We start from the raw sequence: 21,599 nt of genomic DNA, 5'->3' as shown, positions 1-21,599 counted from the left end.
AGGTCAAGAGGATGAAGCATGATGTCTTTTGAGCCTAGAAAATTGCCAGAGCTAAAAGCGTCTTGAATAGAACCAGGTAAATAAGCCAGGCATCTCTTACTATGAAAGGTGAAACACTATGTGAGGCAGGCCATGCTGAGACACAATGACGTTGGAGTTCTCAGAACAGGGACCCCAGAGACAGGCAGATCTGAACTGCAAAGAGCCACCTGTCAAACAATGGTTAGTATTAGTGGCTGCCATTTGCAAACAGAAACCAGTGCTAATGACTGTAAGACTATCCTTCTGGGAGGAAACAGGCGATTCAGAGCACTACAGTGGATGTCCTCACAGAGGAGCATGTGAGCTGTGAGTGTGTGGGGTCTGCTGGATTCCTTTAAAGGTTTATGCCCCAGGGGATGTCAGTGGAACTGGAAATTAGGTCAAACAGTTTAGAAACCACCGAATAAGGGTAGGGGATGGAAAAATGTTTAGAATTGAAATGGTTTTTGCTTGTAGTATTTGTTTCTATCCACTTTCATTTGTAACAGAAATCTGTATATTTCTACCAGAGTAACCAAAACTTTTTGAATAGTTTTGTAACAGCATTATTTTCCAAAAAAAAAAAAAAAGATGAGTATGTAAAGCTGCTTTTTTCTCTTTATGAAAAAGAAGCAAAAATGAGGTATTAGGAAGTATGTTAGCACATTCTTGGAGTCCTAACAGGGAGGCAACAAATTATATGTTTTAATAAAAAACACCTAGAGGTCCTCAGGTATTACATTGGGATTATTTTTTTTTAATTTTTTACTTTAAAACTCGATTTTTATTTTAGTATATGAAGTGTTTAATTTCTATCTCCAAAAGTCAAAAGCAATACATATATTTTCAGAGAGCAATAAGAGTAGAAACACTGATTTTTCAAGGTGAACACTCACAGGGATTAAACATACTAAACTGCTTCTCAGCTGTTTCCCTGTCAAGCTGTCTAGAAATGGGGAGCTTGGGGTGAAGACTCACACCTCCTGTATTCGTGGCACAGCAAAACTGCTTCATTTCCCTGTCACTCCTCCCAGTGGCTGAGCAGAGCACCGCCGCGTGCTGGGAGCGCTCAGGGAAAATCATCTGCATCCTGTTCAGTGTCGGCAGGACTAACACGTTCAGCCGGCAGCAGCGGCAGCTGCTGTGAGCAGGAGAACAGGCCCGGTGTGTGCGGCCTCTGGGGCAGGAATCAGGGCGGAAACTCGTCGTCAACCTGAGTTTCCACGCACAACCAGTTAGTCGGGTTGGTGTGATTTTCATTCCTGTCTCACAAGTGAAATTCCCCATCCTGTGCAAACAGGAGTAGAATGAGACCCAAGAACACTCGGACATCAGTGCCTGTAACAATGGAAGGGTGAAGCATTCTGCTTTCTGAAAGTTACCTGTCGGGGGTGGCAGTGAAAATCACCCGGGCCACTGCTCTTGGATAAAGCAGCCTGTTTTTCGGTCTAAATTCTTTCCTTCCTACAGTTTCAAAGTAGGGCAGTGTCTCCTCTCCTTTTCTCCTTTGGGTTCGGGAAGACTCCACCCATTGGCTCGTGGTCTTACTCCTCTCTGTCTTTCTGTCTGTCTCTGTCTCTCTCATCGTTTACCTTCCCCTTCAGTTCCACTGGGCTCAAAGTATTTCATAAAGATCCTGATAAATAATTCACACTAATGTACCAACAGTATATACATTAAAATGAGAGGCCTCCTGGAACAAACACTACTTTAATAATCTAGTAATTTAATGATATTATGTTGCTAGAAGAACAGAATTCAATCATATATCTATCCACTCATGACCCACCTGTCACAGTTTACTAATAAATGGGAAGATTTGCCTGTTCATAGTTCTGTTAGGAAAAATAATCATCAGCTCCTTGTCTACCTCCTTCTCGCCACAGATTCTTGCTGCCGAGACCTCTCGCCTAACCGGGAGTTACTGATCACAGCCAGTGCGGCCTCTGCGAGTGAAGCATGGTGGCAGTCTACCCTTTTAGAATGTTTGTGGCCCTGGCCTCTGCCATGTCTTATCTCCGCCCAGGTCACACAGAGTGCCTGGCACACGGTGGATGGGTGGTGAATGTTATCCACTGACTGACTACACTCAAAACAGAATAATAACAACAACAAAAACAACCAGACAATCAGTAACAGAAAAGGTAAACAGCCCACACATATCACACCTAATAAACTTCATAAAATTTTGCAGAAGACTAATTTGAGTTAACTGTACTAAAATATGGCAGTTTTCACAGGAAACTGAGAGATAACAATTTTACTTTTGTCCCTTCTCCTCATTTCAATGTAAAACAAAATCAGCACAGAATTGGACCTAAGAGATACATGCAAGCTTTTAATGTAAAGTATAAATACTTACTGTGAACTTGCTATTACTTTGACAACACATAGCAGCAATAGCAGTCCTTTTGTGGATAAAACATTTGTATGATTCATACAAGTCCCATATTGAACATACATTTACTCAGCACCTACTGCCCACCAGCCACCATCTAGGCATTGGGATGTAGCAGTGAAGCAGACAAAATTCTACATCCTTATATGCCTATAAAGAGACAAATATGAAAAACTTTAATATGCAATATGTAAAATATTGGTAAGTCCTAAAGGAAAAATAAAGCAGAGAGTGTAAACAGAGAGTTAATATCCTGATGGGAGAGGGCATGTGGTTGACTGGAGAAGGAGCACTTGGGCACAGAGAGCAGCTGGGCCTGGACCCCAAGTTGGGAGCAAGCCTGGAGTGTGCTGGGAACAGCAGGAGAGGTCAATGGAATGATCAAGAGGAAGAGCGGTGGAAGGAAAGATCTCAAAAAATTAGGGAAAACCCACAGGCTGGGACCTGAGAGGCCATTTTAAGAGGACTTTGTTTTTACCTTGAATGAGTTAGAAACCAATGAAAGGGACTGATCAAAGGAGGGAAATTTTCGTACATTTAAAGATCCCAGTTTTGTTAATAATAGACTGTAGAAAGGCAGGCCTAAAGCAGAGGCACCGGCAATCCCTCAAAGACTGTTGCAATCATCCAGGCAAGGGGTGCTGATGACTCAGACCAGAGTGGGGCTGTGGGGGGTGAGGGGAAGCGGGCAGTTGTGGAGACATTCTGAAGGCGGTGCAGACAGGCTTCTCACAAAGTAATGGTGTGAAGGGTGCTTCCGAAGGTTTCACTTAAGCAACGGGGAAGATGCGGTTGTGATTTTTACAGATGGAGAGGTTCGTAGGCATTTAACTGAAGGACCCAGAATAACCAGAGACTTGCAAAATACTGCTATCCAATCTTCTCTGAGATTTAGGCCAACAAGGAGCATCACACTTAAGGGCAGGTCTCAACATCCCTATTCCAGAAGCTGGAATGGGACCATTGCAGAATTAAACATGGCTTGGTGAAGCATGAAAGCTGGCTGTTTAGTATTAACTTTGTAGTCCACCTAAGTGAACTGATTGTTGTTTATTCTACCACGACTCTTGGGCCTTCTCTGATTGACTTTCAGTCCCTGACCCTCTGAGGCAAGTGTGCAGTGCACAGAGGGCAGAATCCCCTGGTCCATTGTCAAGTTCTAGAACTGCCTGGATCCTGCACGTAGCTGACTTCCTCAGCAGGCGGGCTCAACCCTACACCTGCACCTAAACAGGAAGGCCCTCCCTGCCCCTGCACGGGGAACTGACCATGGTACTTCCAGGAGACACAAGTGTCAAGCATTGATGCTTCTCTAAAGAATATGGCCTGGCCCATGGGTATCATCTCATTAAGGAGAATTATCTGCACAAATGAACCATAATAAAAGATAGGAATCATAAAAGCTTAACATTTTAATTTATTCCTGGAAGAACTCCAGAAAAACAGGCATGTTTTAGAAATATTAAAAAGGATTGTTTCTTCAGAGACCATACTATGTTACATTCATACATTTTATTTTATGTGCACAGGATGGAAATACATTTCTTTGACACAGATATACTCTTGTGAAGCGGAAACTGTATATCTCTTTATCATTTTGGCAACAATATGTCTCTTGTTAGTAGTGAATTTATGAATCCCAGCTTTCTAATTCCAAATTTCTCCTTCAGATCTCCATTTATTCCTCAAATGTAGCAGGATAGGAGAAGAAAATAGAGGTTCAATCACATAAATTGCCTACTTTTAGATGAAGACCAAAAATGAGATTGAAAAACACATGTATTGAGCCTCAAGTTTCCTGTGGGGCTAGTTGTAATTCCAGAAAACTGAATGACCTCCTGTCTGGATTCCCACCTTCTCCCCACAATGCTTCTCAAATCCACTCTGTGAAGTTTCAAGTCACTTTAATAGAGTATCAAACAGTGTACACCATAGTCAGAGTTAGGATTTAGTGCAAGTCTCTGTCATACAGGGTGATGTCAGTGTTATTACAGATAACTCACAAGTTTCAGAAATTTAACACAATAAAACTATATCTTTTATATTTATTTATACAAGTTTGTAAACGTATATTATTATATCCAAAAAGAGAATGTAGTATTTATTTATTAATACTTATGTGTCTAATATAGGAGCACCTAAATATTTAAAATAAATATTAACAGACCTAAAGAGAGAAACAACAATACAATAATATTAGGGGACTTTAATAGCCAAATTACATCAGTAGATAAATCATTAAGATAAAATCAATAAGGAACCATCAGCCTTGAACAATACATTGGTGCGGATGGACTTAACAGATACACACAGAACATTTTATCCAAAAGCAACAGAATGCACATTCTTCTCAAGTGCACATGAAACATGCTCTAGGGCTGATCATATCTTAGGCCACAAAACAAGTCTTAATACATTTAAGAAGGTTGAAATCATATCACAACCCAATGTTTCTTCTCCAACCACAATGGAGAAAATGGAAAATTTACAAACATGTGGATGTTAAACAACATGCTACTCAACAACAAATCGAACAGAGAATAAATAAAAAGAGAAATCAAAAACTACTTTAAGACAAATGAAAATGGAAATGCCACATTCCAAAACCAATGGGATGCCAGCAAAAGAAATTGTAAAGGGAAGTATATAGTGATAAATGCCTACATCAATAAAAAAGAAAAAAATCTAATTTAAGCAACTTAACTTTGTACCTCAAGGAACTAGAAGAACAAATGAAGCCAAAAGTTAACAGAAGGAAGGAATTAAGACCTGGTTCTTTGAAAAGACAAACAAAACTGATAAGCCTTTAGCTAGACTCAGCAAGAAAAAAAGAGAAAGATACCAAATTTGGAAAAGATAGTAACTGATATCACACAAATACAAAGGATCATAAAAGATTACTGTTAAAAATTAAATGTCAAAAAATTGGACAGCTTAGAAGAAACAGATAAATTCCTAGAAACATACAAACTACCAAGACTAAATCATGAATAAATAGAAAATCTGACCAGCTCAATTGCTAGTAAGGAGATTAAATCAGGAATTAAAAACCTCCCAACAAAAAAAGTCCAGGACCAGACAGCTTCACTGGTAATTTCTGCCAAACATTCAAAAAGGAGTCAATACCAATCCTTCTCAAAGTCTTACAAAAAAATAGAAGAAGAGAGAACGCTTCCAAGCTCATTTATGAGGCCAGCATTTCCCTGATACCAAAATCAGACAAGGACACAATAAGAAAAGAAAATTACAGGCCAATATCCCTGATGAACAAAATATTAGCAAACTAAATTCAACAATGCATTTGAAGAATCATACACCATGATCAATTTGGATTTTTCCAGGGATGAAAAGATGGTTCAATATCTACCAATTAATATGACATGGCGCATTAACAAAAGATAAATAATCATATACTCATCTCAATAGATTCAGAATGAGCATTTGACAAAATTGAACATCCATTTATGATAAAGCTATTAACACATATTAACACACATATTAACACATATAGGATATAGAAGAAACAGATGCCGAAATAATAAAGGTCATGTATGACAAGCTCACAGATACTATCATACTCAATGTTAAAAAGCTAAAAGCTTTTTCTCCAAGATCAGGGACAAGTCAAAGATGCCTACTCTCACAAGTTTTATTCAATGTAGCATTAGAAGTACTAACCAGAGCAATTAGTCAGGAAAAAGATACAAAAGGCATCCAAATTGGAAAGGAAGCCGTAAAACTGCCACTCTTTGCAGACAGCATAATGTTATACGTGGAAAACACTAAAGATGCCACCAAAACATCTGCTAGAACTAATAAATGAATTCAGTAAAGTGGCAAGACACAAAATTATTATACAAAAATTTGTTATATTTCTAAACAGTAATAATGAACTATCAGAAAAACAAATTAAGAAAGAAACCCCATTTACAAATGCTTCAGAAAGAATAAAGCACCTATAAATAAATCTAACCAGGAAAGTAATATATCTGTACACTGAAAACTGTAAGACATTTATGAAGAAGACACAAATAATGAAAAAAGTATTCCATGCTCATGGATTGGAAGAATTAATATTGTTTAAATGTCCATACTTCCCGAATCAATCGACAGATCTAATGCAATCTCTATCAAATTCCTAATGGCAATTTTCACAGAAATATAAAAGCAATCCTAAAATTTGCATGGAATTAGAAAAGACCCCAAGTGGACTAAGCAAGTTTGAGGAAGAACTAAGCTGGAGGCATCACACTCCCTGATTTCAAACTGTATGACAAAGCTATAGTAATCAAGACAGGACGGTGTTGGCACAAAAACAGACACATAGATTAACGGGACAGAGCAGAGTTCCTAGAAATAAACCCAAACATATACAGACAATTAATTTACAAGAAAGGAGCCAAGAAAATATATATACACTGGGGAAAGGATAGTCTTTGCAATAAATAGTGTTGGGAAAATAGGATTGCCACATGCAAAAGAATGAAACTGGACCACAGTCTTACACAACACACAAAAATTAACTCAAAATGGGACTAAGGACTTAAATGTAAGAGATGAAACCATAAAAATCCTAAAAGAAAACATAGTAAGCTCCTTGACATCGGTCTTGGCAATGACTTTTTGGATTAGACACCAAAATCAAAGGTGAAAAAAAGTAAAAATAAGCAAGTGGGACTATATCAAACTAAAAATACCCTGCATAGCAAAGGAAACCATAAACAAAAAAGAAAAGGCAACCCATCAAACGGGAGAAAATATTTGCAAATCATATTTCTGATAGTGGGTTAATATCCAAAATAAAGAACTCATACAACTCAACGGCAAAAAAACCCCTAACAATCTGATTTTTAAAATGAGACATACAGATGGCCAACAGGTACTAAAAGGTTGCTCAGCGTCACTAATTTTCACAGAAATGCAAATCAAAACCACAGTGAGATATCACTTCACACCTGCTAGAATGACTAATACCAAAATGACAAGAAATAACAAGTGTTAGTGGGATGTGGAAAAAAGAAAACCACTGTGTGCTGTTAGTGGGAATGTAGTTTGGTGCAGATACTATGGAAAATGTTATGGAAATTCATTTAAAAATTAAAAATAGAACTACTATATGATCTAGCAATTTTACTTCTGGGTATTTATTCAAAGAAAACTTAAACACAAACTCAAAAAGATATATGCACCCCATGTTCATTAAAGCATTGTTTATAATAGACAAGATGTGGAAGCAACCTAAATGTCCATTAACGGGTGAACAGATAACGGAGATGTGTTATACATACAGTATGCCATTAGCCATAAAAATAATGGAATCTTGCCATTTTCGACAGCATGTATGGACCTTGAGGGTATTATTCTAAGTAAAATAAGTCAGACAGAAAAAGATAAATATTGTATGATCTCGGTTATATGTGGAATCTAAAAAAAAAAACTGAGCTCATGGATATAGAAAATAGATCGGTGTTTGCCTGAGGCAGGTACTTGGGCAGTAGGGAGTGAAATGGGTGAAGAGAGTCAAAGGGCACAAGGTTCCAGCCATAAAATGAATAAATCATAGGGATGTTGTATAGAGTGTGGTAACTATAGTTAATCCTCTATTGCGTATTTGACAGTAGCTAAAGTAGCTAGGGGATTGGATCTTGAAAGTTCTCATTGCACACACATAATCTTTTTATAATTATGTGTGGTGACAGATGTTAACTGAACTTATTGTGGTGATCATTTTGCAATATAAACAAATATTGAATCATACACGTGAAACTAATGCAATGTTATCTCAATTATATTTCAGTTAAAAAATAGAAAATGTGAAAGTGAATGAAAGAAAAAAACATATAAACTAATAAAATACAAAACAAGATAGAATCAGTGAAGCACACAAATCAATTCTTTGAAAAGGCTAACAATATTGATCAATTCCTGGTGAAACCCATCAAGAAAAAAACAAAGGGAAAGAGAAGGCAGAAATTACTAACTCCAGTAAGGAAGAAGAAGACATCACTCTGCATCCTACAGATACTAAACATACTAAGAAGATATTTTTAGGTGTTTTTTAGCTCCTGGAACAGCCCCACGTGGGTGTTACTGATGCCTGGTGCGACCAGAAGGGAATGGGCTGGAGGACCCAGGCTCACGGGATATCATCAGTATGTGTCTCCTAAAACCCCTGTGGGCACTGACATGTAGCTGGGGGTCGGGGAAGAGAGCGTGGAGAAAACAGGCCTGTTCTTAACTATTTCAGCCCGGAAGGAATATATCTCCTGGGTGAAAACCGTTTACACAGTTATCCTAAAGCAACAGAAGATACGAAGTTGGGAGGGGTGTTGGGAGACATGGAGGAGAAGTCAAAGGGGCACTGTTTCTGTCAGTGAGATACCGCAGATGGGCCGGAGAAGGATGCACTTACACTTTTGCCTGAGAACTTATTTACTCCCATTTTCTTTACTCTTAATAAATTCTCATTAATTCTTTCACTCTGAGTTATTCACAGGTGAGAAGATTGTTACCTGTATTTTAAGGCTTAGAAATAAAAAGGCAGCAATGTCACAATATAATGAAATGAAAACTGTAAGGTCTAAGGGTGGCTGGGGGAAGTACCTGTAAAGCTTGGTTTGGTTTTCCTTGAAATTGTTGGATCTGTACTCTGGGTGTGAACCTCCATTCAGGAAGGAGTGTATTCTTAGGTCTATGTCCATTGATATAACTATAAAAGTTTATTTTTTTTATCAGACTTGACATCATTCCTCAATCAAGTAAGTGCAGGTTAAGGAAAAGAAAGAAAGGAAAAAAGCAAACATTCATTCAGAATGACACCAAACCTGGAAAAAAAAATTGAAAAAAGAGCAATCAGAAGGAGAATTTGAAAAGCATCCTGGTAAGTAAAGCCACTTCAGGGCTTTTAAAGTTCGTTTTCAGCCAATGGAGCTTTCCCTCCTTCTTTGCTGACTCCTTGAGTAACTACCCAGCTGGCAGCACTGTAGGCCCACAGCAGCTTCTACCACTATATTCCAGGATATATCATATATTCTTCAGAGCTCTTCTCTCTCTTGTCTTTATAGCCCTTCTATCACAGCCACAGACTGATCCATCATGAATGATCAGAATGCATCCTCTGAGGGCTAGTCCAGCAGCGTATGTGTAGGGGCTGGAGTTGGTCTGTGCGAAGTGCTAGGCAGAGAATGAGGCACGCGTGGCCTCCGCTGCCGGGATTTAAGGCCCGGTATGACGCCCTGTAGCCCGGGGTCGTAGCGCATCACTTGTTTTCACTCTAGACCTGGTGCAGGTGCTGTAAACCCAGGACGTCAAGCAGCAGCATCTTTACTTTTTACCTCCCTCCAGATTTGTTGAGAGTTTTGGGTAGAGAAAGACAAATAAATTTTAAGAATTGGCATGAGGTAGAGAAATCCCTTCTTACATATCCAAAAAACCCAAGTGATGACAATAAAGCATTTTTTTTAATTGTGTGAATTTGTACAACATATAACAGGTCAAATTTCAAAGTTTACTTTTAACTCCACATCATCATTTTTCAGTCTAAGTCATTTAAAATGAAAATAATTCAAAATATATTATCAATTCACTGCTTTCAAATGCAGTCTATTATAGAACAGGCTTCCAGGCTAGCCCTGTGACTCATCATACCATCAAGTCTTGTTTAAGTACGAGTGTCTTTGTCCCTGTATCAACTGGTCCGAAATGTTATGCTTTTTGAGCTCTTGGTTTTGCCTTCTATTACGTTTCTTCCTTTGCCGTTGCTATTGAGCTGTGAGCAGGAACGGGTTTCCTTAAACAGTCTCTCCCTTACCTTCTGTTTTTTGTTTTTGGTTTTTTCCCCTCTAACCACCGTGGGCTTGCATGTCACAGAATCTGGAGGTTTAGGGTCAAAGCAGAATTGAATCCCAAGGTTAATGAAAAATATTATTGGGTTTTATGACATATCTTTAGTGACTTCTGATGGCAATTCAGAGGGCAATTTTTTGGCCTTTTCTCTCTCTCTTTTTTTTTTTTTTTGAGTTCTAGGTATGTATAGTTTTACCATAAGGTCAGATATATGACTAAGTTATTTAACGGTTAAATTCTTCAAGTAACTAAGACTCTATTTCCAGAGACCTTAAATTCTTTAAAGAAGGTGACATGTCTGGACAGAATAATAAACCCAGTTACTAAGTAATACTGTATAAAGCAAAAATAATATTCGCTTATTTGACAAAGGAAATAGCTTGCTGTATAATTATCATTTCTTCATTAGAAGAAGGTATTTGACTGTATGGCTAAGGTCTCTGTTTCTAAGTTTCAATGTAAAGGAATTCATAATTAGCAGCACAGCTATACCTCCCTTTTTAGGGCTTTTATAAGGACTGAGTGAGATGATAGATACTTATCAAAGGTGTCATAGGTGCCTTTACAGTCTTCTTGACCCTCTTGTCTCAGGGACTGTGACTGTATATTTCAGTCTAGTGTCTCTCTAGAGATGTTCCCTGCAAGGGATCTGCCTGCCTTCATGGAAGCAAGCCTTCCCTCATGCCCCCGTGTGGACCTCTTACCCCTTAATGTAGGGCCTTTTTAAATGACACTGAGATGGAGATGTCTGTTGGGCAGGGAACCGACAGGACCTACCAAAATCTGTCGATTTGTAAATATAGGAATGATATAAAGGCCATAAGATTTAAGAATAACTCAAGCAAGTTTGAGGAATCATGCAACTGACATGTTTTCACAGAACTGAAATCTGAATAAATACTTAGTGAGAGAATGAAAGATTGGGGATTCTCCAAGCTGAATTCTGTTAAATGTATCCGTAGGGCATGGAAATTTGCATGTGGTGAGCACACACTTGAAGTTCCAAATCCTTCTTATTTCACACATCCTTCACAAGTCTTGTGAGGTAAGATTCATTTGGGTTTTGAAGGTGGTAAAATTGAGAACTAGTGATATAAATGACTTGCCAAGGTATACGCAGCAAACGTGTGATTAAAAGTTAGGTGGGCGTGGCTCCGAAGTTCAGTCTGCCCCGCCACATCTCAACCGCCGCTCAGTCGTTAAGCAATAAACATTGGAACAATTTTACAACAGAGTGAAGAGGAACTTCTGGCTAACATCAGGTTGCCCTGGATTCTAGAACTAAGCAACAGTACGTAACATATGAAACTAAAATCCGTACCTGCTATACAGTAATTCTACATTTCAAAATGCCACTGATGTTTTTAAACAAAATTCATACAAAGTTAGTTTCAAGGAGAAAAAAAAATACTGACACAAATTAGAATTCTAGATATAAGGGAAAATGTCTTTAATAGTTCCTAGTACAGAAGGAGATAACAACCTATTTTATAAACGTTGAAATTCCCAGGTGGATCCAGGAACTCCTGAAATAGACTCCGACACAGATCAGGGTCTGAAACCATCTCTAGGAGGCATACAGCCATAGAAGGGTCCCTGTGAGCCTGTGGCCCCAGCTGATGCCGACCAGAAGGCAGATTGGCGCAATTGCTCTGAGTTGAAATAAATACATCATGACTCTGGGCATTCATTCGGTCCACTGCTTTACTGAAACATGCTTTACTTGCAGGTTTGACTACTTCTACAGTAATGCCTTTGGCACAGTATCTCTATTTTTGCCAGCAGATAAAACTAACTGAATTGTGCTAGGAACCTGGCTAAAGAAGTTTTTTAAATATTCAAAAGGGAAGTGTTGATTCCTGTTTTTAAAGCACATGAACAATTAGCAGAACTACTAAGATAGTATTGCTTAGGTAATTCCAAGTTAATAATTAATGGAGATGAATCCTCAAAAAAAGTACACGATAAAATGAGCAGAGAATCTGGGGTAGATTAAACTATTTCCTAGCAAATTCCGACATTATTAAGACCAGCCAGGTCAGGCCTGTCAAGAGTGCCTGTGCTTTATCTCAGAACACGGACTTTCTTCAAAGAATTCTACCGTGATTTTAGGTGAATGGAATCATAGAAAATCTTTATTGGAAGGGGAGGGCGGGGTGTCATTTCTCATGTGAGGAAAGTAACAGTACCCCATAAATCATTCTACCCTTATAATAAATTTGGGTAAATTTTACGTTATAGAGGTTTAAGCCAATACTATTGCAATATTTTGAGTTACTGGCTGAAGCTTTATGAAATGATAGCTAAGGAAGAATTGATATTTTAATTTTAATATTTTAATCTATTTTAAATGAGTTGCATCATTAAAAAATAGGGCTAACTGATACAATACTGTGAACTTATCTCCACATATTATTCAAATTATGACAACTAATGTCCATTTTCTGGTCCAAGATCTTGTCTAGGGTCTATGATGCATTCCGTTATTATGTCTTTTTAGTCTCCTCTGGCAATCTGAGACAGATCCTCAGTTCCCAGGCATGTTTATAATGAAATTTGGTTTTATTTCTTCTAGGGAATACAGGGTTAAGAACTTAGGGTGTCACATCAGGAAATCTGCGGTTCTTAGCTCTCTCATTGTAGGATATTCCAGAAGGCATTTCATTTATAGGAACCCAAGTTTACATCATTTATTAAAATGACGGAGTTGGACAATATGAAAGGTTTTCAGACTTTATACTACCAAGGAAAATTTTTCATTATTTTTATTTTCCATCATGAAAAGATATGATCTATTATCCAAACGGAAGTACTTGGATCATTTTGACAATGCAAATGTAATAATACTTATAAAAGAGTGGCATATTCTTTATCAGACATGCAAATAATAAATGAGTATTGGATAGAGTGATTACATGAGTTCAGGGAAAGAGAAAATGATAACCAAATGGCAAATGCAACAATTTCTTAACTTTCTAGACCATGAACTCAAAGCTTAGTAAGTAATCCAACTTGACTACCTATTGCTGGAGACTTTTGGAGGAAAATAAGCAAATTATCTCTTTTTCTGAATGTTGTTTATGTGTTTATGTAGCCAGCATATGGTGAGCTATGTGCAACTAAAACTGCATTGAGATTATAGGCTTTGGAAATACTGTGTCTTTCTTCTACTTTGAGTAGATTTCTACACTTAATGTGTTCTTAAGAACATGATTTTGAAAATTAGTAATAAAATTCTATTTTAAAAATATTTTTAAGATACATTAAAGGTTAAATTGCATTTTACCTCAAGAAAATGACATTTTTACTGTATAAACTCTACTTCCAGATAACAAAATTCCTATGTTTTTAATAAATTATTTAACTATAACGGAGAAATGGTGATCAGTATTACTGACAGATTCAGCCTGAAATGCATCCAACCAAATTCAAAACATCTACTAAACTGCTACCTTTGTTACAGTGTAGAAAGCTTCCTGTTAGAGCCTATGACTAGCAATCTTGCAGCACTTAAATTACCTGTGAATTCATTTAAAATTCAGGTTGAAGTTTTTTCTTTAGGTAGATTTTCAGGGCCTTAGAATGAAATGTATTAAAACTGAAAATGAGTAATTTTAGTATGCAAGTTCTGGAAATAAGGATAACTTCAATATAATTTATTGTATGTTAAATGGCTCTTAAGGTTATAATTTATCATTATGTAACCTAGAGCCATTGCAAATTACAATGTCTTTATTTACATAATTCATTATATTTATTAGTAGCCGTTTCAAATCTTACATAATAGTTAGACTTTTAAAGAGATTTTGAGTACTTATACAATCACCTCACTGTACTCATGTTTTTCAGTGGAACATCAGTGGGACAGTCAGAGAGATGCAGTGATCTGTAAAATGATAGGGCTTTTCATTGTGGCAGAATTGGCTTCACACCCCAATTATTCTAATGTCCCCATCACGTTTGTTCTTCAATAACATGCTACCATCTTTAATGGAACAAATTGGTGGGGTTTTTTCCTTATTATCTCAAACACAATAGACAGAATGTTTGAATAAGTTGATCACTTTTAGAGAAAACTGAAAGCTGCACTAATGGGAATGATGAAAAGCATTTTATACAAACCGAACTATTCTCTGGGGGAAAAAAACAACATATAAGCTGATTTCAGAAAAAAATAAATGAAAGAAAGAAAAATAAGTCATTGACTTTTTCCTCTTTCCGGAAATAGAAGGAATAAGAGTAGTGCAACCTCCCAGTGGCGATGTCACCGTGTTACAGCAGGCCACGCTCAAGCAGAGCTCAGAGAGAAATGAGAAGCCTGAACGCTGCTGTCTTCCCAGCTGGAATCTAGAATAAGGAACAAAAAGCTGTTAACAGGAGAATGACAACCTCTCGTTAGCGTCGGTCTTATAATTTCTGTTAGCTCTTAAATAATCCTGAAACTGATTGAAAAAGATCTGGAGAGAGAGGCACTAATACTGTTCCCTATATAAAGAATAGGACCTTTTCTTTTGTGACCCATGAAAGGAATAGCATGTAATTGAATGCTTGCTTTTCCCTAAACCAGTGGTTCTAGCATGTGGTCCGTAGACCAGCAGCGTGAGCACCACCTTGGAACCAGCTAGAATTCCCAGACCCCACCCAGACCTACTCAATCAGAAATTCAGGGGACAGTTCCTGAAATTATACTTTTAACAAGCCCTCTAAATTTGTGCCCACTACAGTTTGAGGACTAATGCCCATATATCTATTTAAGCTTTCCTGAAACCTGCATCAGATGAAAATAAAACCATGCAGCTGCATTTCCTGCCTTTAGCATCCATGATGCTAACTACTCCCTGCTTTTCTAATCTGTGTGCCACAATCAAGCAGAAAGTCAGGCTAACACCTTCTTCAACGTGGGAGTATTGGAATTTCTGCAGTGATGCTCTGGGGGAATCTTCAAGGTATAAAGAAAATGGGTGTGGGACACAAGAGAGATTATACCACTGGAAACATTGTCTAGAATCAAGGGCTTTCTAGGGCTTTTCTGCAAGTGTCATCCTCCCCACTCACAAGTGGTCCATGAGGCAGATCATTTTAATCCAACACAGACTAAAGGGATTTGAATTCAAAAATAATTGTAACCCTGTTGGTAACAGGCCTGAGATTTGTGTGACAAGAGGAGAAGCTCACGCACTAATGTTCGTCTTGCTGATGCTGTGTAGTTGCAGTTATCTGCCTCCTGTTTAGGGTTTGTCTTGGTTTTCTCCTCGATCTCCTGCCTGTTAAGAGTTTGGTTTCCTTGGTAACGTCTCTCTCCTTCATTCCTGGGAAACACATTGCTTTTTCTTAGTGTCCCTGTGAAGGAACTGCAGAGAATAGAGCGAGTTCAGGTTTATCTTGATGAGACCGTGGGTAGAGACTCATCGGATGGAGGAAGTCAATCTAGAAAGAAAAATTTCAACAGCACCAAATGAAAAATAAGCTACTTCGCCTCTTGATTCCTAATGGAATATGAAGGTACAAATTCCAGCCTACTTGCACAAAATAAACAAACAAACAAACCAGGTCATATACTTTGTCTTTTTTGATATAGATCTCAAAAATTTAGAAATAAAATGGAAGAAATGGTTAATATCATATACTTGGCAGAACTTAGACAGAATAAGTAAAAAGACACCTAAATTTTCCTTTGTCTTTCAGATTCCAGTTATCCAAACTTCCCAGGGATAACTAGTGGATTATGAGCCAGGCTAGTCAAGTTTATAGAGGAAATTTTTTAAAAATCTTCAAAGTATATGCTATCACTCTTTGTTACTGGCAGTAAGAAGGGCAAGTGTGCTAAAGGAGCTACTAGAGCAAACGCTAAAAGAAGAACCACTGGCCATCAGGTAAGAAGACCACCAAGAAGCAGGGGCGCCTTGGGAAGGGGGCTACCTTGAGGCACAGGAGTGGAGTCTGCGGGATGAGGAAGGGGACCAGTTGCCTCTCTCTTCTTCCTGCTTCCTGCACATCTCACATCCTCTGGAAAGCAGTTCCATGAACACAGACTTCCATTTCTTTGGATTCAGATCTGTGATCCCCTCAAGGCTCATGTAACCAACTTGCCAGAAGGTATGACTTCGGCTCAAGTAGCTTGAGACCTAAGGAAAAGCCACTTTTCTGAATCCAGATGAGGTGAAGTCCTGGGAGTAATCCTGGAAACACAATATATCAGCTTAAATTCTCCAGACAAACAGAACCAAGAGGAGATAGATAGATAGACAGACAGACAGACAGACAGACAGATGATTAGGTAGGTGGGTGATATTCAGATAAGGATTGACTTTAAGGAATTGGCTCATGGGATTGTGGAGGCTGGCTAGTCCACAGCCATAAGGCAGCTGGTAAGCTGGAAACTCGGGCAGAAGTTGCTGCTGCAGTCCTGAGTCTGAAATCCATAGGATCCAGAATACGAAACTCAGGCAAGATTTCTATGTTACAGCCTAGAGTCAGAATCCCATTTTTAGAGGAAATTTCAGGTTTTGCTACTAAAGCCTGCAACCGATTGGGTGAGGCTCACCACATTATGAGGGTAATCTCTTTCACTTAAGTCACTTGACTTTAAATGTTAATCACATCTATAAACTACCTACAGAACAACATCCAGACTAACATTTGACCAAAAAACTAGGCTCCCCAGCCTAGTCAAGCTGACACATAATATCAACCATCGCGCAGGGTCAAATCTTCGACTACTGACTTCCCCGTGATTGTGGAGGCCCTGCCTCCAGATACCAGAGACAATGCCCCGGGATGTGGTTTCAGCAGAGGGGAGTTCCGCTGTGGTAAACACAGAGCAGGCAGGGTTTAGAGCAACACTTATGCAGGCAAGGAGGCAGTCCACGCTATCCTCCAGCTGAAGAACAATTTGAGATTTTCTTATACTTCAGCAGTTACTTAGAAGTCATGCTGTATTTCATATAGTTTTGTGCTTTGAGTTTGATGTACTTTTGTTTTTACCGAAGTGACCATTTGCCATCAAATTTTTTTTGACAGGAAAAAAAGTCATTTTCAGCTAATTCTTTGTATTTTTTAACTTCCTATAGTTTTACCCTTTTGTTTGGAAACATACTAACTTTTTAAAAAGTTTCTATTGTAAATGGACTAGTTTATTCATATTGGAAACACAGGTTTCTTGAAAACCTTTATGTTTTTCATTCAGTTATAATTGCTTGTTTTTCTCTTGTAATATTTGTCTCCTGGTCCCCCAGACTTTCAACAGTACTGTCTTTTCTATTGAGTGCCCCCTCCCCCACCTTCTTCCCTTCAGTCTCCTGAGAGGTAAACTCTAGATTTTTATTTGGTTGGTTGCTTTCTAGGTCAACTGCTCGTCTTTCAAATTGCAAATATCCTATGCTTTTTTTTTTTAATATACTAAACCAATCATTTCCTGATAATCCTTTATTTTTCTCTCAGGGATTTACTCCCTTATTTTGTTGGAGTTCATCCTTAAGTGACTTCATGAGAAAGTAAACACTACTCTAAATTAGTACATATTTGAAAAATTTTTTATTCTTGTCTTGTGTGATAGCTTTCCTACATTTAGAATCTAAGATTAAAAACCTTGCCCCTAAGAATTTTGAGGGTGTTGATATCTTGTATATTTGGCCATCAGCGTTCCTATAAGGAAAAATGGTAAACATATTTTAGACATAGTTTTAATAAATAATGAATTTTTAAGAAATATAAATTTAGAATTTTACCATTTTGGAAAATACCAATATCAAAGGCAAAATCATTGCAGTATGTAAGTAGAAAACACCATCCCTGTCTGAATGCTGCATTTGGAGCTCATAGATTCACACTATCATATAAAGATGCTAACCTCTGACAGTTTCACTATCTTCCAGGATAGTTGTATCTGAGAATTTTAAAATTGAGTTATGTAATGGATTATACATGATTTACTTCATGCTTTCAACTACAATTAGAGCATTATACTGATTTTTTTTAAATTGTCTATGAATCATTTACCTTCTTTATACATTTCCTTTCAGTGTAATAGATGTATTGAAAGTACGTGTTATGGAAAGAAATTGCGTCTGATAAGGCGTGAGTCACTTGTTTGACATGAACATACACTGCCCCTCTTCCTCTCTTTTTGCAACCTTCCATTTTCCTGACATTTGTTCAAGTATTTTGTTCCCTCAAATCTCCCTTTCAGATCTCTTCACTGTTTTGGGTTTGTGTCTTTTAGTAATCCCTTTACTATCACTTTAATGAAATTTGCAGAAGAAGAGGTATATTTAGTATACATCTTGGACCAGAATTTCTATGATGCTGTTTTTATTTATTTCTGTAGTAAATGCCTCGCTGGAACACCACATATTTGACATTTTTTTTTTTACTATTTTGAGGCATTTAAATTATTTGAATTTTGATCATTTTTAGACTCCCATCAGTAATTGAACGTGGGAGTTAACGTTTAACTTATTTTGTGAGTCAATAGTTGGGAAGGTCATATGATTTCTAGACAGTATGGTGATCAATCTGCAATGTATGTAACTGTCAAATCACTGAATTGTACACCTGAAACTAATATAATATTGTATATCAATTATACTTCAGTGAAAAAGGGGAAAATAGTTTTAAGATATGTATGTTTTTACCTTTGCGATGTTAACTTCTGTAAGGTATGAAAACTCTAAGCATAATGATAGGAGTAACTTGAGGCGTTAGTGTGATCAGTACCAGGGCAGGCAGCCCCGCTTCCCTCGATGTGGGGACTCTGTTAACTATTCCACCTGCTTACTTGGAAAGCATTTCTGTGGGAACTGGTTTCTAGGAGTTTTGGTTGCTCTCCCAAGGTACAGAAATCTACTGTGTAAAAATTTCACTAAGATCCTGAGGATACCAAATCAAAAGCCAGTATTCACATGATGTGTGTTAGCAGGAAAGATATTTATCTGACACTGAGGACTTTCATATTTAAAATTCAAAGTATGAAGGTTCTTATAAGACGTTTTGAACATTTTCATGAGATGAACATCAGAAAAGACAGACTGGCACTCCCTTATGTACATGCGGGTTCCTGGGATTTCATTTCCATATGATCGGAACTGGCTTTGGCTGGCACGAGAGTATTCAGACCTGTGGCTCTGGACACAAGTGTGCAGCTCGACTACTTAGACAAAGCTCATGATCTACTCAGAGGGAGTGGGGACTGGCCCAGGACTAGCTGGTGTGAGAGCCAACGGGATGTTTTACAAAGCTCTGGGGGTGAATCTGGCCACAGTGAGCTTTTTGGGGGAGGAGTGTACACTGGCTTTGATGTGGTGTGATAGATTTACTTTTTCTTTCTTAAAAATTGCCATTTTACACAACCCTAGGGTGCATGCTTGCTTCAGGGAGGGTCATAATTTATAAAGCAGATTTTCTACACTTGCTAGTTCTAGTAGGGTATTTTTTTTAAATTTCTCTATAAAGAAATAGAACAAAAAATAAACACAAACTTCCTATAGGTGAGTGTTCACTTGCCTTCTTTGAGAGAATCTCTTTTGGCTTGATTATTAGTCTTTAGTTGTGACCCTGACTTACTCCTCTGGGTAGGAATAGTTATGAAAACTCCTTAGTACCACAACAACCAAGGAAAATCAGACATAAAGCTGCATTTAATGGGATCCCACAGGTGACTTTAAAAAGAAAGAATTCTAAGTTGCTTTAGAAAACCAGTATAGCTTGGCTCTTACTACAGCTGACTCTTGAACAACATAGGTGTGAACCACATAGGTCCGCTCGTACACAGAGCTTTTTCAGTCAACATACAGCAACACAACATGACCCCTGGCTGGTTGAATCTGCGGGTGTGGAACGGTAGATAGGGAGAGCCAAGAGTAAAGTTATACCTAGATTTTTTGACTGCATGGAGAGTCAGTGCTCCTAACCCGTGCCTTCTGCAAGGTCAACTGTACAGGATTGCATTCTACAATTCATTTGTTTTGCATGGATATGAAAATATGAATCTGTACTGCCACCATCATAAAACAGTAGTGGATAATTTTAGAAGGGAGTTCGCAAGAGACAGTAATATAGTACACCGTGGGGTACTGTGGGGGTTCTTCGTTTGGCTTTATATAATTTTTTTAACTTTTTTTTATTGATTTATAATCATTTTACAATGTTGTGTCAAATTCCAGTGTTCAGAACAATTTTTCAGTTATATATGAACATATATTCATTGTCACGGTTTTTTCTCTGTGAGCTACCATAAGATCTTGTGTATATTTCCCTGTTCTATACAGTGTAATCTTGTTTATCTACTCTACAATTTTGAAATCCCAGTCTATCTCTTCCCACCCCCGCTCCCTTGGCAACCACAAGTTTGTATTCTATGTCCATGAGTCTATTTCTGTTTTGTATTTATGCTTTGTTTTTTTTTTTGTTTGTTTGCTTGTTTTTAGATTCCACATATGAGCAATCTCATATTGTATTTTTCTTTCTCTTTCTGGCTTACTTCACTTAGAATGACATTCTCCAGGAGCATCATAATTTTTTTATTAGAGATTCACTGGCTCCCATTGGGGTTACCTGAATTCTTTTATGTTCCCTAAAATTTAAGAGTCTAAAAAAATTTGGAGTCTAATGTGCAGCATGAAGAACTTACTCTGGTCCTTCCTTTAACTTTAGCAACCAAAGAATTACATCCTCAACACTAATAACATACACACACGTGGACACAGGCCAACCCGATGCATTTAAACCGGTTACCCCCATGTGGCTCCCTCTCTACTTTCTCTTTTTACCTGCTCAATACCCAGTACCTGGGAGGAGAAGTCAAACCTTATGTGACCATAAGCTCTTACCAGCAGCATGTAAGTCAAAGATTTGAGTGCTTGTCAAAAACACTTCAAAATGCAGAAGAAATTTAATTCCCCTTCCTCACTGACATCTTCCTCATACCCAACTTATACCCTCTTTACTTTTGTGTTTTTCTCCATTCTCACAAAAATCTGATGAAAACCTTTTTATATTTAATGTGAGAGCTTTCAGAGCTGGGCTGGCAAGAGCGCAGCTGTAAAATGCTATTCCTAGGAACTGCCAGGTGCACAAGAGGCCCTGCACCTGAAATCCTGCTGTTTCCTCCAACCTATTTGGGCTCTAACACTCTTCTTTGAATGCGGAGTGTATTTCATCCACCTCACAGGTTACCTTGGCTTTTGCTTGTTAACCATGCAGCAAACTGTCATTTGCAATTTTTCACTTATTGAGGAAGACATTCTGCACACCAAATAGTAAACTTACAAATGCATTTGACAGCTCAGCTTGCTTGAATATTAAAGAAAAAATGCATAATTTACTGCTGCAAGACACC

At 37.9% G+C, this 21,599-nt stretch overlaps 1 long non-coding RNA gene across 1 annotated transcript in view; it reads left to right on the top strand.

The window, feature by feature from the left end:
• Positions 1-3,043, top strand: part of LOC123612928 (uncharacterized) — a 40,245-nt gene extending 37,202 nt beyond the window's left edge. The window contains exon 5 of the long non-coding RNA XR_012503603.1: positions 1,908-3,043. This is a non-coding gene — a long non-coding RNA (uncharacterized LOC123612928). The remainder of the gene's footprint in view (positions 1-1,907) is intronic.
• The last annotated feature ends 18,556 nt before the right edge of the window (positions 3,044-21,599 follow it).

The sequence above is a fragment of the Camelus bactrianus genome, chromosome 3, assembly GCF_048773025.1.
Source record: "Camelus bactrianus isolate YW-2024 breed Bactrian camel chromosome 3, ASM4877302v1, whole genome shotgun sequence".
Classification (NCBI taxonomy): Eukaryota; Metazoa; Chordata; class Mammalia; order Artiodactyla; family Camelidae; genus Camelus; species Camelus bactrianus.
This window is presented reverse-complemented; position numbering and strand designations above follow the sequence as displayed.